The sequence below is a fragment of the Lagopus leucura genome, unplaced genomic scaffold (genome assembly GCF_019238085.1).
Source record: "Lagopus leucura isolate 7727_CA_CO unplaced genomic scaffold, USGS_WTPT01 Super-Scaffold_100008, whole genome shotgun sequence".
In the NCBI taxonomy this organism is placed as follows: Eukaryota; Metazoa; Chordata; class Aves; order Galliformes; family Phasianidae; genus Lagopus; species Lagopus leucura.
The window spans coordinates 9,902,812-9,916,106 of record NW_024962265.1 but is presented as its reverse complement, the minus strand read 5'-3'; the positions used below and the strand labels follow the sequence as shown (position 1 = coordinate 9,916,106).

At 36.7% G+C, this 13,295-nt stretch overlaps 1 protein-coding gene across 2 annotated transcripts in view; it reads right to left on the bottom strand.

The window, feature by feature from the left end:
- The window catches only part of SEMA3C (semaphorin 3C), a 121,252-nt gene that overhangs the window by 103,615 nt on the left and 4,342 nt on the right, over positions 1-13,295 (bottom strand). The gene's annotated exons all lie outside the window — the stretch shown is intronic.

The following is a 13,295-nucleotide window of genomic DNA, read 5'->3' as shown; positions in this document are numbered from 1 at the left end:
AACACTGAACAACTTAATGAGAGTTACAAACGCGCACATATACATGATTCTTACTCCAAGCCTACTCAATTTCAAATGATGAGTGATGAAATTGAATCTTAAATATGAACAAAGTCAGACTGTTCATATTATATGTAGAAATACACATGAATAAGGGTTAAGAGATAGAGAGCAGTTCCCAAAATTAATAGGTTGGCAATGGAATGGAAGAATCACTTTCTAAGTCTAAAATTAAGTGGAAAAAATCCCACAAAATTTCTGGAGCACATTGCATATGAGGAGAGATGAAAGAAGTGGGTTTGCTCATGTTTAAGTAGTGAAGGAAAAAAGAAAATCTTATAACTGTCCATAATGACCTCCTGGGAAGCTTCTGGAAGATGGGTCAATCCAATCAGTTAAAAGGGGGAAAAAAAAAAGCCATTACTGGCTGCTCAGATAGGTTGTGGGATCTGTATCCTTGGAGTTACTCAAACATGAAGCGGACACTTTCCAGAACATTGAGATCTCACCTTGATCTCATCAGACCTGCTTTGAGAAGGAGGCTGGCTGGAAGACCCTCCCAACCTGCATGATTCTGTGACTCCATAAAAGATGGAGAAAATAGAGCATTTTCATTAAATAACTGTTAGTCAGAGGCCATTACTGCTCTTCTGAGATGTTAAGGCAACTTTCCTGGAGGAAGTCTGGGCAGCTTAGCAAGTAATATACATTTTATGCTTTCTTTCAAAGATTCAAAAAAATGCAGTGTCAATCACATGATTGAAAAGATCAAGCTCAACAATGCGTGTTACATTACCAGACTTATGTATGCATGTACTGTGTCTGCATTGTTAAAGAACAGAGCTTAATCTCACAAGCTCAGCCACTGAAAACAAAATACCACAGCTTGATAAAATTTAAGATGATATGCCTATGAAACAGGATGTGGCCAGGTAGTTACTCTGTTTGCAGTTTTATTATTATTTTTCCATACTTTTCCCTACATACCTATGTAATACATCAGGTAGTATAGAAATCTCCCTGAAGTAGACACATATACCTCCACAACCACAGTATGTACTATATAAAGTTGATTTATCTTCTATATGTAACGTTATATATGTGTACAGATACAAACGTTGAAAATAAACAGGAACCAGATGTCAAAGTAAGAAAAGGTCTAGTATCTGTTCTGAGACCAAAGGTACACTGTCAAATTTGAAATGTCACTTATTTAACTTTAATTTTACAAGGATTTTGGTAGAATTTTGAAAAATAATAAAAAAAAATCCTGCACCTACACATTTATTTACATTCTATGTACTACATCAGTACATGTAGTAATTCATTGTGCTACAAGTAACAAGACAATCTTTTTTTTTTTTTTTTTTTTTTTTTTTGCTTGTTTAAACAAGACAGGTAAGAGACTACATGAAGAAAATGCAGCCAGAATCATCTGACAGACTGCTTTTGTATTATTTCATGTAATGCAGCATATCTGTGACTTCATTAACGTTCATTAGAAGAGGTATTTGTATATTTTGCTGTTCAGCCAGAGACAGGTACATGTTCTTCCCTTCTAGGCCAGGGAGCTGTAATGCATTTATCTGTAAGAAATGAAATCACACAGCATACAAGATTCCAAACAGGCATTTTACTGCAGTAATTTGCAGTAGGTCTCCTAAAGAAAACTGAATTCCTGATGTAGAGTGTTTATAGCTTTCACTGTGGACACCCAGGCTGCCAGGTCATTTGGGTCACACTTCTGACCTTTCTGAGGAAAGTTACTTTTCTTCTTCTGAACTGCCAGACAAGCTAAGTCTCCCAGACACACTGCCAAACTTGATACCAACACCTTAATGCTCACTCCTGCTGAACACTGATAAAATCCCAGAAGTGCAAAGCCCACAGGTTGGAACGGACATATGAAGGTTATGCTGCTCCACTCAAAACAGGACTCACTACCAAGGTGAGATGGGGTTACGCAGAACCTCATCCAGCTAAATTTGGAATATCTGGAGAGTTCATAGCTTGCCTGCCCATCCTCTTTCAAGAGTGAAAAAAAACCCACAAAAAAACAATAACAATTAAAAAATGAAAAAGTGTTACTATTTCTAAATAGCTTGCTAAAACTTGTGACCTTTGTGTCTTGCTACTGTGCATCTCTGAGAAGTGCCTGTATTTGCCCTCTTCATAGTCTCCCATTAGAGAGTTGGAGGCAGCAGTGAAAATGCCCCTCAGCTTTCTCTTCACCAGGTTCAATTAACACAGCTGCCTCAGCCTCTCCCTACACACCACATGTTGCAGCCTTGTAACATATCTATGGCCTCTCACTGGGTTTTTTCCATTTTTTTTGTCTCTTATGAGGGGGGCTTGCAAAGACAACAATTGTCTGTCCCTGATCTCTCCACAAATCATATCAAATTAAAATGACTACATAAAAAATTTAATACATAAATCACATAATAGGTCAGAACGATATTCAACTTCTGTACAGAAAATGAATATTTTGCTTTCTAGTTGAGCCTAAAGATATAAATACTTATATTTTCTCCAACACAAAAATGAGAGAGCTAGTATCTTTAGATAGTTGAAGTTAGCTTCAAAGAAGCTGGAGATTACCTCTGCAGCAGCTGTTATGACTGAATACATCTTGTACAATGTGAGCTTGAGCAGAGTAAATTAATCCCAGCTTCTTGTGCCTGTGAGTATTCTCCCTAAGGCCACTATGCTCTAGGTGACTGCTACATCAACCTCTTGGTCTCTAGAGAGATAATTTTCCTCAAAAGGACCCTTGCAAGCAAAAGTGTCCCACACCTGCAATTCCTCTCTCACACATTTCCACATAGGAACTATCTCTATCAGTCAAGAATCAGATCCACTTCGGACAAAGCTCATTTTCAGCTGCTCAGCAAACAGGTTGGGGCTATCACAGGCACAAAGCGGGAAAAATAATCAAAGGGAACAGTAAACAGTGAGTGGCCACCTTGTTTATTCAGGGTGCTGCAGTTTATTGATGTTACATGCCATCTCAAGTTTTGCTGATCTTAGATGTTAGATGCTTTCTCTCACATCCAGGCTTATTTGAAAGGGAGCTTTCTCTTACTGCCCAGGGAAGCTTTCAACAGCCACAAGAACGCCACGAAGAAAGATAATAACCTTAAAGCAATCAGAGTCTGAGTGAAAACTGTTCTTGCCTTTTGGACAAGACTAGGTAGAATTTGTTCACCTCTATAGGGACAAGGTAATTGAGGAACCAAGTATGCAAGTGCATCTGTTAATAGAGAAAAATATTTGCTGGCAACTCATTTTAAACACACCAGAGTTCAATATTTTCTTTTCTGTAACTGCCAGCCTTTGAGAAATATCAGGTGAACATCTCCTTGCTTTGGTGGCCTGGAAGAAATCTACATTGTGAGAAGGTCAGGCTCCCTCATAATCAGCATTCATTGTCTAGCCCCAACACTAACACCAATTAAAAACCACTCAATAGAAGCATGACTATAACAATTTATAATGGAGAGCAATCTCATCACTAAACAGCACTGCTGAATTTATCTGGAGTGCTCTTACAAGGGAGAGTGCTTTGGTAATGACATCCTGAGAATCTAGAATGAACTGTACCTTTTTGTTGGTATTTTTTGAAGAAGTAAATGGCACTTAAGTTATCATCTGTGGCAGATTTCTCCACCTACAAACAAAACCAACTCAAGTATTTTTTTTTAATTAATTGTTTAATTTAATTAGAAGACCCACAAACACAACTAAGTAAACTGCCACTGCAACTATGAAACCTGTTCCAGTATTGATTCAGCTGGCACAACCTTCCTCCATAAAACTCTTTTCAGAGTCCCAGCATCAGGGTGGTCTGCTCTCCCCAGCTGCTGTGGGAGATGCCAAATTCCTGTCCTTACCTCTCTCCCCCAGAGCTTGCTTTTACTGAAGTGGACATAGAAGAAGCTTTAACTGGTCCAGCTGAGTACATACATACATACAAGTGCAGCTAGACTTACAACTTTTCCCTTCCATAGCACCATGCTGTTGTTTCATGCAGTCACTGCCCATTGTGATGTAGTTGCAGCAGGAGGAAGAATTCATCTACTGAAGAAATATACAGTGCCAAGCGAGATGCTCCCCTCTCTCAAAGAAAAAGATGGGACCAGATAAAAGCCCATTGTTTCCTGGCCGTGGCTGGTGGGCCGAATCATGGCGGCCAGATTTGTAACTTTCCACTTTCATTTTCTAAACAGCGCCAGTGCAGACAGTGATGTACTTGACCACATCTGAAAGTTTCAAATTATTTTTGCATTTTCATGCAGTTTTACTACTTCAGGAATAGACTTTCAGCTGCCTGTGTGAGCTTAAGAACACATTTAGGGACCTAAGTTCAGGATAGAGTTTGAAAAACATCCAGTGAAATAAAGATCACTGACATTCGATTCTTCTTCTAATGTACTTTTATAAATTATTTTTGAAGTATCCACTTACAAGCATCCATAAAGAAAATGAGATTGCTACAAGAAAAATGAATGACTGGCGACCTTCCCATTGAAAAGGGACTTACTAAAACTATAAAGATGATGTTAAATCTGAAGTAATGACTTTACAAATGTAGTCTTTTTCATACTTCATTGTCAAGCATGCATACCTTTCTTTCTTTAACACAAAATGCAACAAAATACCTCACAAGGCCTTTAAACTCTTTTGTCTTTGCTGCAGGTTTATCTGCTTTAGGGAAGAAAAAAATAGGTGGTGCATTATTTTCAACAGTGGCAGGAAGTGGGTTTTTAACAGAATCAGCTTAAAAAATTCCAGCTGTGTTCACAGTGAAGCCATCAAAAAGTTTGAGCCCAGGATCAGTTCTCCATGCCAACTAAATCCTTTTCAGGCATCAAAAAGTAAATTTTTGAAAAAATGCCAGGCCTCTCCTTGAAAATCTTAATTGGTTGATATTAAAAAAATGGAAAGTGTTATTCTGAAGATCTAAGTGTTTACGTTTTTGTGTACTAATGTGATCTTGTGGCTTGTAAGAACACTCAACATTTTAACACAGAGACTGTCTCACCGAACTGCAATGGCAAGTATGCAGGCTGGTTATTTTAGAAGTGGAAATTCTAAACAGTAGGAAACTGAATGTGTTATGAACTATCCTGTGCCTCTGAAATGCACCAGAAAAGTCAAAATGTGACCAGTGATTCCAAAGAAAACATGTTTCATTCCTGAATAGCTGGGGCTCAGTAGAGGACAAGGAAATTACAATCTTGTACTCTTCTGAGATCAATAGTTGTTTTCAAGGAATTTCTGTCACTTTTAGGTTCACACAAATGTTTGGGATAAAAACCAGAAAACATCATATGCACTGAGATGTGCATGTGTGGTGCTTTGAATACACGTACCTTTTTTTGAATTAAAGACAAACTACTTCAGGATTATGAATACATCTATCCCACTGCTTTTCCCTCTATTTTCTGTTGTGCTATTAATCATCATGCACATATAGACCATGAAATCTACTGTCATTCAAAACTTTGCCTTCTTGGTCTGTTATGTGAGAAGGAAAGAAAATGAACTGCAGTCATACACTTGCCCCACTGATTTCCTTTGTCCCTGTAAATCTAACACTGCAGCACCTTTAAGCTAGGTGGCTGAGATGTATAACCTGATTTACCCAGATGTTGAAAGAGGAAAAATATGTGCCCAAATGAATTGATTCTCTGCTGACATAAATTGATTTATTCTGCATAACTTGAAGTTTTTTAAAAGCAAACAATTTTTTTTAGTAGGTAGGTAAGGTAAAGGTAAACGATATTAGATATATTGATGATATTATTTAGAAGGTAAAGGGAAATGATATTATGAAACAAAAGAAAAAAAAAACAACTAAGAAACAAGCACAGCTGATCAGTAATTTTTTTCACATTATATGGAAGGTAGCTGAAAGTTTTAATATGTCACACATTTACTGTGTGACTGAAGATAATTCCTTTTTCTTCATCTCACTATGCCAATCTGACCCTTTTAATGGCTGAAAATGATGCCTTTAATTAAAGAATTTGGCTTCAGATTCCTTTCGACATTTTTTCTTTTTTCTTTAAGTAATTGCCAAGAGATGTTTTGTTTTTCCATTAAGCAACTTGGCAACCCAGGGTGACTGTGATGTTTCCTCATTCATAATCTAAAAGATAATTTAGGTGAAGCAATCATTTATCCCAGAGTAGTAAACAAGATTAAGCAGACAGTTCAAAAGTTTGAGTATTCACTTCAAACTGTTTCTACATGCTGAATTTCCAAAAAATGTATTTGCACTTGAGATTTGAACTAAAAGTAAAATCTTCTCATAAAAACGGTATGTTTTATGAAGTATCTACTTACAGCCCCCAAGTGATGATAATAACAATAAAACCTTCTTCCTTCCTCAAGCTAACTGAGATCATTAAAAACGCTATATCACACTTCAGAAGAGCAAGGAAGTATTACAAATTCTAGGAAGTGGCCAAATTTTATTTTTGAGAGGATTAAGACCTTAGCCCCAAAGGATTCTCATAGAGCTACCTCTCATCTCATGGTGATTTGATGGTATACAAGAGCTGTGCAGTGCTGAAATGCTATTTCAGAGATTTTTTCTGTCAAGCTGGTTGGATGGAGAAGGGGTGGAGGTTAGAAGAATACTTATTTCAAATAATGATGACATACTCTGGATTGCAATTTCTTGTAGTTGAAACATAATGGTAGCTGGACAGCTTTTCAAAATGTTGTTTTTTGGTATTTATTGCTGTCTTGGAACAGATAATTATTTTAAGGTCTTAAAATATTTATACTGTATTTCTGAAAATAATCCAGTGTAATCTGGGGTATTAAGTGTGGAGGAACATTCATAAAATACACTTTTGCATATATAATTTGTTGTATAAGAGAAGCAGTTGGGAATATCCCATATATTAGCTATTTCTCAAATGGCAAGGAAACGTGACCTCCACCAATCTTACCCACAAAAGGAAAAAAAGATTATTTTATAAAGGAGGAAAAGTTACTCATATGTTCACAAGAATAAGGAGAAAAATAGATTTATTGGAAGGGCATGATGGTCCTATCACCAGAAAAAGGGTGGTTTCATGGCAGAGGCAGAGCTATCACTCCTTATCTCCAGTCTTATCTTCAGCATATTAACAAGCAGGATTTCTGATTTCCGAAGAATTCATGTCAGTGATGAATGAAATCATGATGGAAATGCAAAGCATTTTCTCATACTCTAACTGTACCAATTCTGAAAAGAACAAGGATGGATGTACAAAGGGAAGGGAGGGAGAATTAACAGCGCAAGCCCTTCATTAATCACTATCTTCCATTTCATTACAGGAAAGACACATCTTTATTTGCACACAGTGAGGTGTCAGAACTTCTGACTCCTGCAGGTAATGAAGTATTTTTCACACCTCAGGTGCATCCCTGAGGCCCCTACTCTGTAATTAGATGAAGAGGGGGAAACACAGAACCTTCCTTTAACCTAGTGCTTGCTGCAGCCACAACCATCTGAATGTAAGATAAGATTGCACACTGAAGTGGAAAATTGTCATTATCAAAGGCCTTTCCCCCAAGAAAGAGTGCCTAGTCTTCTTATTGAGGAGTGTAACGGAAAAGGCGGTACCAAAAGGAACAAAATACACATGTTGAGGGAACAGCCAGTTCAAGTGTCAGGATAAAGTCTTGGTTTATGTATTTATTCATGTCAGCATCTCAGTCAATGCACTTCAATAAAGTGAGTAATTGTTGTGAGTCACATCACTAATTATATCTGATACACAAAAAGGCTTATGCAACAACACATATCAAAGAGCACTGTGAACTCATCCAGTGCAGAAACAGCTCACAGAGAAGCTCTTATAACTGATAATAATTCTGAAAAAAGATAGGCTATTAGAAATGTCTATGACATTTTCCCCTCATTGCATTTTTTTAAAACATAAAAGATGCGTTGTATAATAATGGCAATAAGTCTATGTAGAGACTTAAGCATTTGCTTGAGACACAAAACACGAGGAAGAAATGTAACAAGAGGACAGTGGAATTGTCCAGGGTAGCTATTTCTTCTGCAAAAAGTAGAGACAGCTAATAAGGCACTGAATCTGTAAAAATGCGCTAAGAAAATTATGATTTTTCTACACTAAGAAGTCAAATAGTGATGGATCAGATGCAGGTCAAACTGAATGAGCTGGGAAAAAGAAAGAGATTAAAGGGAGTAAATAAGTTCTTAGACTTAGCATGCAAGGAACAGTCATGTCTTTTCAGACTTCACAAAGTTTAGATGACTAGTTCATCCAAGAATAGATTACATTAATAAACTTTTCCCTTAAACCTGGGGCCTGATTATTAACTACTAGAAGACTATGTTCTTATTTACGTTGTCCTATGAGGGTACTTTTAGAGACTATAATCAACAAAACAAATGTTGCCTATAATTTCACCTTTATTACATGAGTTTTCACAGCTGAAGTCCAGCATATACAATCTAACACAGGATACAGTACCAATAGAATACATTTTCTTCCCACACTCTTTCTTGTTGATTTGTAACAGTAAAAGAATCTATATACAGAAAAAAGACCTAAAAGCTATCTTCAGACTGTAATTTGTAAATTACTTGTCTTTCATAACTCAAAGATTTAGTTGTCAGTTATACCCAGTGTAACAATACTCACTGCTAAAGAGAAGATTTTTAGTTGACAATATTCAACAATAAGTTAAATTTCTAGATCTCCAGTGTGAAACAAGTGAATTGAATTTTCACATGTTTGGTGCTCAGCTCTTTGTAAATCAGCATTATTTGAGATCTATTAAGCTGTGAAAGCCACAATTTCTGAGAAAATATCACCCAGAATTTGCTAAATATTAGCCACTAAAAATACAGTCAAGATATTTCTACATAAGTTCTGGAAAAAAAAAATAATCAAGAAATAAAACAATGTTTTTTTTTTTTTTTTCTCCTCTCTTTAGAAAGAGAAACAAACAACTCCTTTACTTCATTTTGCAAGTAGCTTTTATTCCACAGACACCATCAAATATTCAATCAACTGTTTAAGCAAAAACCCATTGCCTGCTAGAATGTCATCAGCACAAAGTCCACCAAATAATAAATGAACTTTTTATTAACTGTGGTAACATTAACATTACAATGAGGGATTGTTTAGAAACAAGTTGTACTGCTGTTGCTCAAGAGCTCAAAGAAAACGGTTCTCAGTTCCTTTATTTCTCCTTGAGGGTAACCACAGGGGTTGCATTAAATCTTTTTAAATATGTTGACAGTTGAATGTGTGCTGCTGTTGCTCTGGTGACATTTTATGCTTTTTAATTGTCATTAATGAAGCTGACTGATACTTTCTTAAAAGTGCTATACGTGTTCTAGTAATTTTAAGACAAAAAGAGAAACAAAACAGTCTGCAAATTAGCCTTGATCCACTTCTCTTATGGAATTTTCACGGCAAACAATGGGAGAATCTGCATGGGAAATATCAGCTTGGCCAGACATTTTAGGTAGGAATGCATGAAATGTTCCCAGTAAACTGTGAAATTATCACTTGATTTTGTGTCTGTATAAATTCAAAGTTCAAATATGGGCTTGAATATATTTTCAAAAATAAGTAGTGGAAATACTTCGACAGATTCAGAACCTGATGTTAAAGCAGCACAACCCAGCTCACACTGGGCTTTTAGTAAGTTTGAAAATGTAAATGTGAGATGAAACAAAAAAGTTTGAAACTACCCTGGCATCTCATAACTCTGCTGTTATTATGATAATGCTCCCATTAGCCTTGAGAAAGGCTTGCCACTATAGAGACTAAGAGATACAGCTCCCTGTTATCTGTTCAGAAACATGTAGTAACAAGGAGAAATGTACGTAATTGGAGAAATAGAGGTATGTTACTTGATAGTTCATAAAGAGATAAGTCATTTGCTATAAGGAGAAAGACTATGTTTTTTAAAATTATGATGGGTTATTTAACCAGATTGGGAAGATCTATTATGGGGCAAGAAGCTAGAAGAAGTAGGAGGAGGAGGAATGTTGTAGGGACATTTGTTGAGTCCCTCCCTATCCCAGGTTCCCCAGCTCCCACATGCTCAACGTAACACAGCAAACAATTCCAACATTATCGCAACTGCTGCACCACAGACTTCACATCTTTGCAATTTAAGAACCAGAAAAAGCTGGAGCCACCTTTCTTCAGCTGAAGGAGCTCTTCAGATGTAGCACAAAATTGATGACCTGAGCCATTACTGTTAAACAGGCCAATTAAGTTATGATAAATCACTCCAAGCAAATTGAGAACCCCGTCACCTGATTCTCTATAGGTCTGGTGCTGGATGTAACTGCATATACCTGTGGTAAGCATGCAGCTCAGCTCCAAGATGACGTTTTCTTTTATGTGAGTGAATGGCTATGCACAGTGCAAACAGAAATCAGGCCTGGGAGCTCTGCATGACACAGGAATTTTCAAGACACTCAGAGTGCAGACAGCAATAAGTAACACACTCATGTCAGACTCACATTTAACGACCTCAGCTAAGTCATGAACTACATTTTAATTAGACAAGAGGCCATGCTTTTGATTTCAAAAATAGAAATTAGGGTTGCAGTCCTTCACCCATTGAAGTTAATTGCAAAATCCCTATTATCAGGCTCTTGAGGTATTACCCAGGCTTACTTTTTAATTACAGTTGATTCTTAACGAAGTAGATGGTAAAGAGAAAAACAGTCCATGATTCAAACGATTCACATTTTTATCTTTCTTGATGAACAACAGAATAGGTCAAGATGCTTGCTGGATTTTCCCATGAGAAATGCCATGATGTGAATAAGCTCAATTGACTTGATCCTGAAGGAGCAGGTTAGCTTTGAAAAGCGTCACTCATTTTCTCCTCCTGTACACATTCTATCTCCAAAACATAAGCATTGTAATTACTGACACCAAGCCAAATCCAATTCAGAACTTGAAAAATATCATGTAAGTATCTTAAGCTTGAATGACTTGTCTTTATTGTCTAATGTCATTTAAAACATAAGGAGCCCTAATTATAGTTCTATTTCCAAATGATGCACTTTACAAGAGTGACAATTCTCCATAAAAACCTGACAACTTCTCAGGACATGGAGACAGCCAATAACTTGATATTTCTATGTGATTTAGAAAAAAATAAACTAGGAAACAGCTTATACAGAAAAATTATGTTATCACATTTAGAGAAACAATATATTTTACTTTTTTCCTCTTATTTTACTATCTCTGTAAATAAAGATTTATAGAACAGCAGCTAGTACTACTGGTAGGACCATTATCTACACAAGAACCTGCAAACTCTCATTTCACATAAAAAAATTTCTTCTTTACTATCTGGAAATCAGGCTTAAAAATAAACTCACTGTTTTCATCCTGTATTAAAAGATCAGTCTTATATTTCAGACATTACTTGACATATTATAAAATGCCTGTGTAATTACTTCTATGTCTTTAACAGACCCATTTTAAAAAATAGAAGAAAAATAGAATATATATATACATACACACATATACACACACTATATACATACACACACACAAACACACACACACACACACACACACACTTTAGGAAAAAGTCTGAATTCTGATATAAGTATTAGGGAAATTTAAATGTCCATTTAAAGAAAATCAGAAAGTATCACTATGTTTAGTTAATACTTTCTACTTTCACTGAAAAAGATTCTCAGTTCTACTCATGCAAAGCACTGCTTTAAAAAATAAGGCCATGGAACAAACCATGCAACTCCTGTATGAGATACTGTAGGATTAGTCTGTAATCAATGCACCTCTCTGTGACACAGAACTCACACAGCTCCTTTCAGAGGAAGAACAAACAACCTCCTTTCAAACTCAGGTTTCAATTTACCTGGTCATTATTTTTTTTCTTGAATCCCTAAACTTTTCTTCCTCCCCTCTGCTACAGGTAGCACTGTGTTTCAGGATCAAACACCAATCTCTCTAAGTCCAGGCTAAACCTACTTTCCCCTCATTACAATTCTTTTACAGGACTAAATGGGAAAAACCTGAGTGCTTCCTACCTCCAACAGGAGATCAGGAGAAACCTGGATTATTGTCAAGGCTACTGTGGACAGAATATGCACCTCTGAACCAGCCTACTTCATATAACTGTGACAGGCCTACAAGTGCAGCACATAATTGTGTCCAAATTTGCTTCTGGATTGATTTGTGTAGAATCAGTATCATTTACATTTAATCACCATTACTTTCACAAGGAAAGGAAATTCCCACCTGCTTCTTCATTTGGCAGCACCCTCTTGGAACATCAGTTTTACCACTGTTTTTACTGGAACCGTGCCTATAAGCACCTACTGAGCTCAAACACGTAGAGCCCTACACTTACATAGACTGAACAACCGTAAGGCATTCTAGTTTGCAAAAGGTCCAACTTGGCAGGCCTCATTCCAATACCTCTCTGACCCAAGAGTACATAGTTATAACCACTGCTGTGAATAGCAATTTGAACTACTTCCTAACTACAGCAATTGTCAAAATGGTACTTCAAAGATTGATCAGAGCATGCAGACTATACCCATGGCAAGGCATGGCAGCTGCAGGACAGCCTCATGCTCACAAACCATACAGATCATCCTAGTAGAACCTATCAGTGCAGGGAGCATTGAGCCATCATGCCTCAGAGACAATCCCAGAACACGGAAAGGGTTGAAGAAAGCAAAATTCTGCTCAAATTTAACAGAAGCCCAAAGGACACACACATTCTTGAGTGGTGGCTAAGTACCACACCATGGCTAAAATCAGCATTTAAGGGTGGGCTTAACGCTAGAAGAATAAGCTACCTTGCTATTAAAGTATTATTAAAGTAATCAGATTAATAATGTGCTGCTCATCACTTCAGAAGTAAATACACATTTCTCAATTATTCCAATTACTTGTGTACAGAATGCAGAATTCCATGATTTGAAATCTAAGTACATCCAACGTATTTTATCAAGTGCACAAAAATCTCTGTGTTGTCAAAGACTGTCACTTTCCTACCAATTCCAGTTGACTTTGGACTAAACCCATAAAACCCAAATATTAGTAACTGAAAACTACGTATCTATGATGCTCATACACTGCATCTCTCCAAGAATTGTGATGCTATCTTGGTCGACCTTCAAGCAGCTTCATTTTTAGAGTTTAAACATGTTCAGCTGGGTACCAAGTGAAAGTAACTAAACTTTTTAATGATTTCTATTACATGTCATGTAGCTCACATACATTTTCTATTAAAAAAAAAAAAAA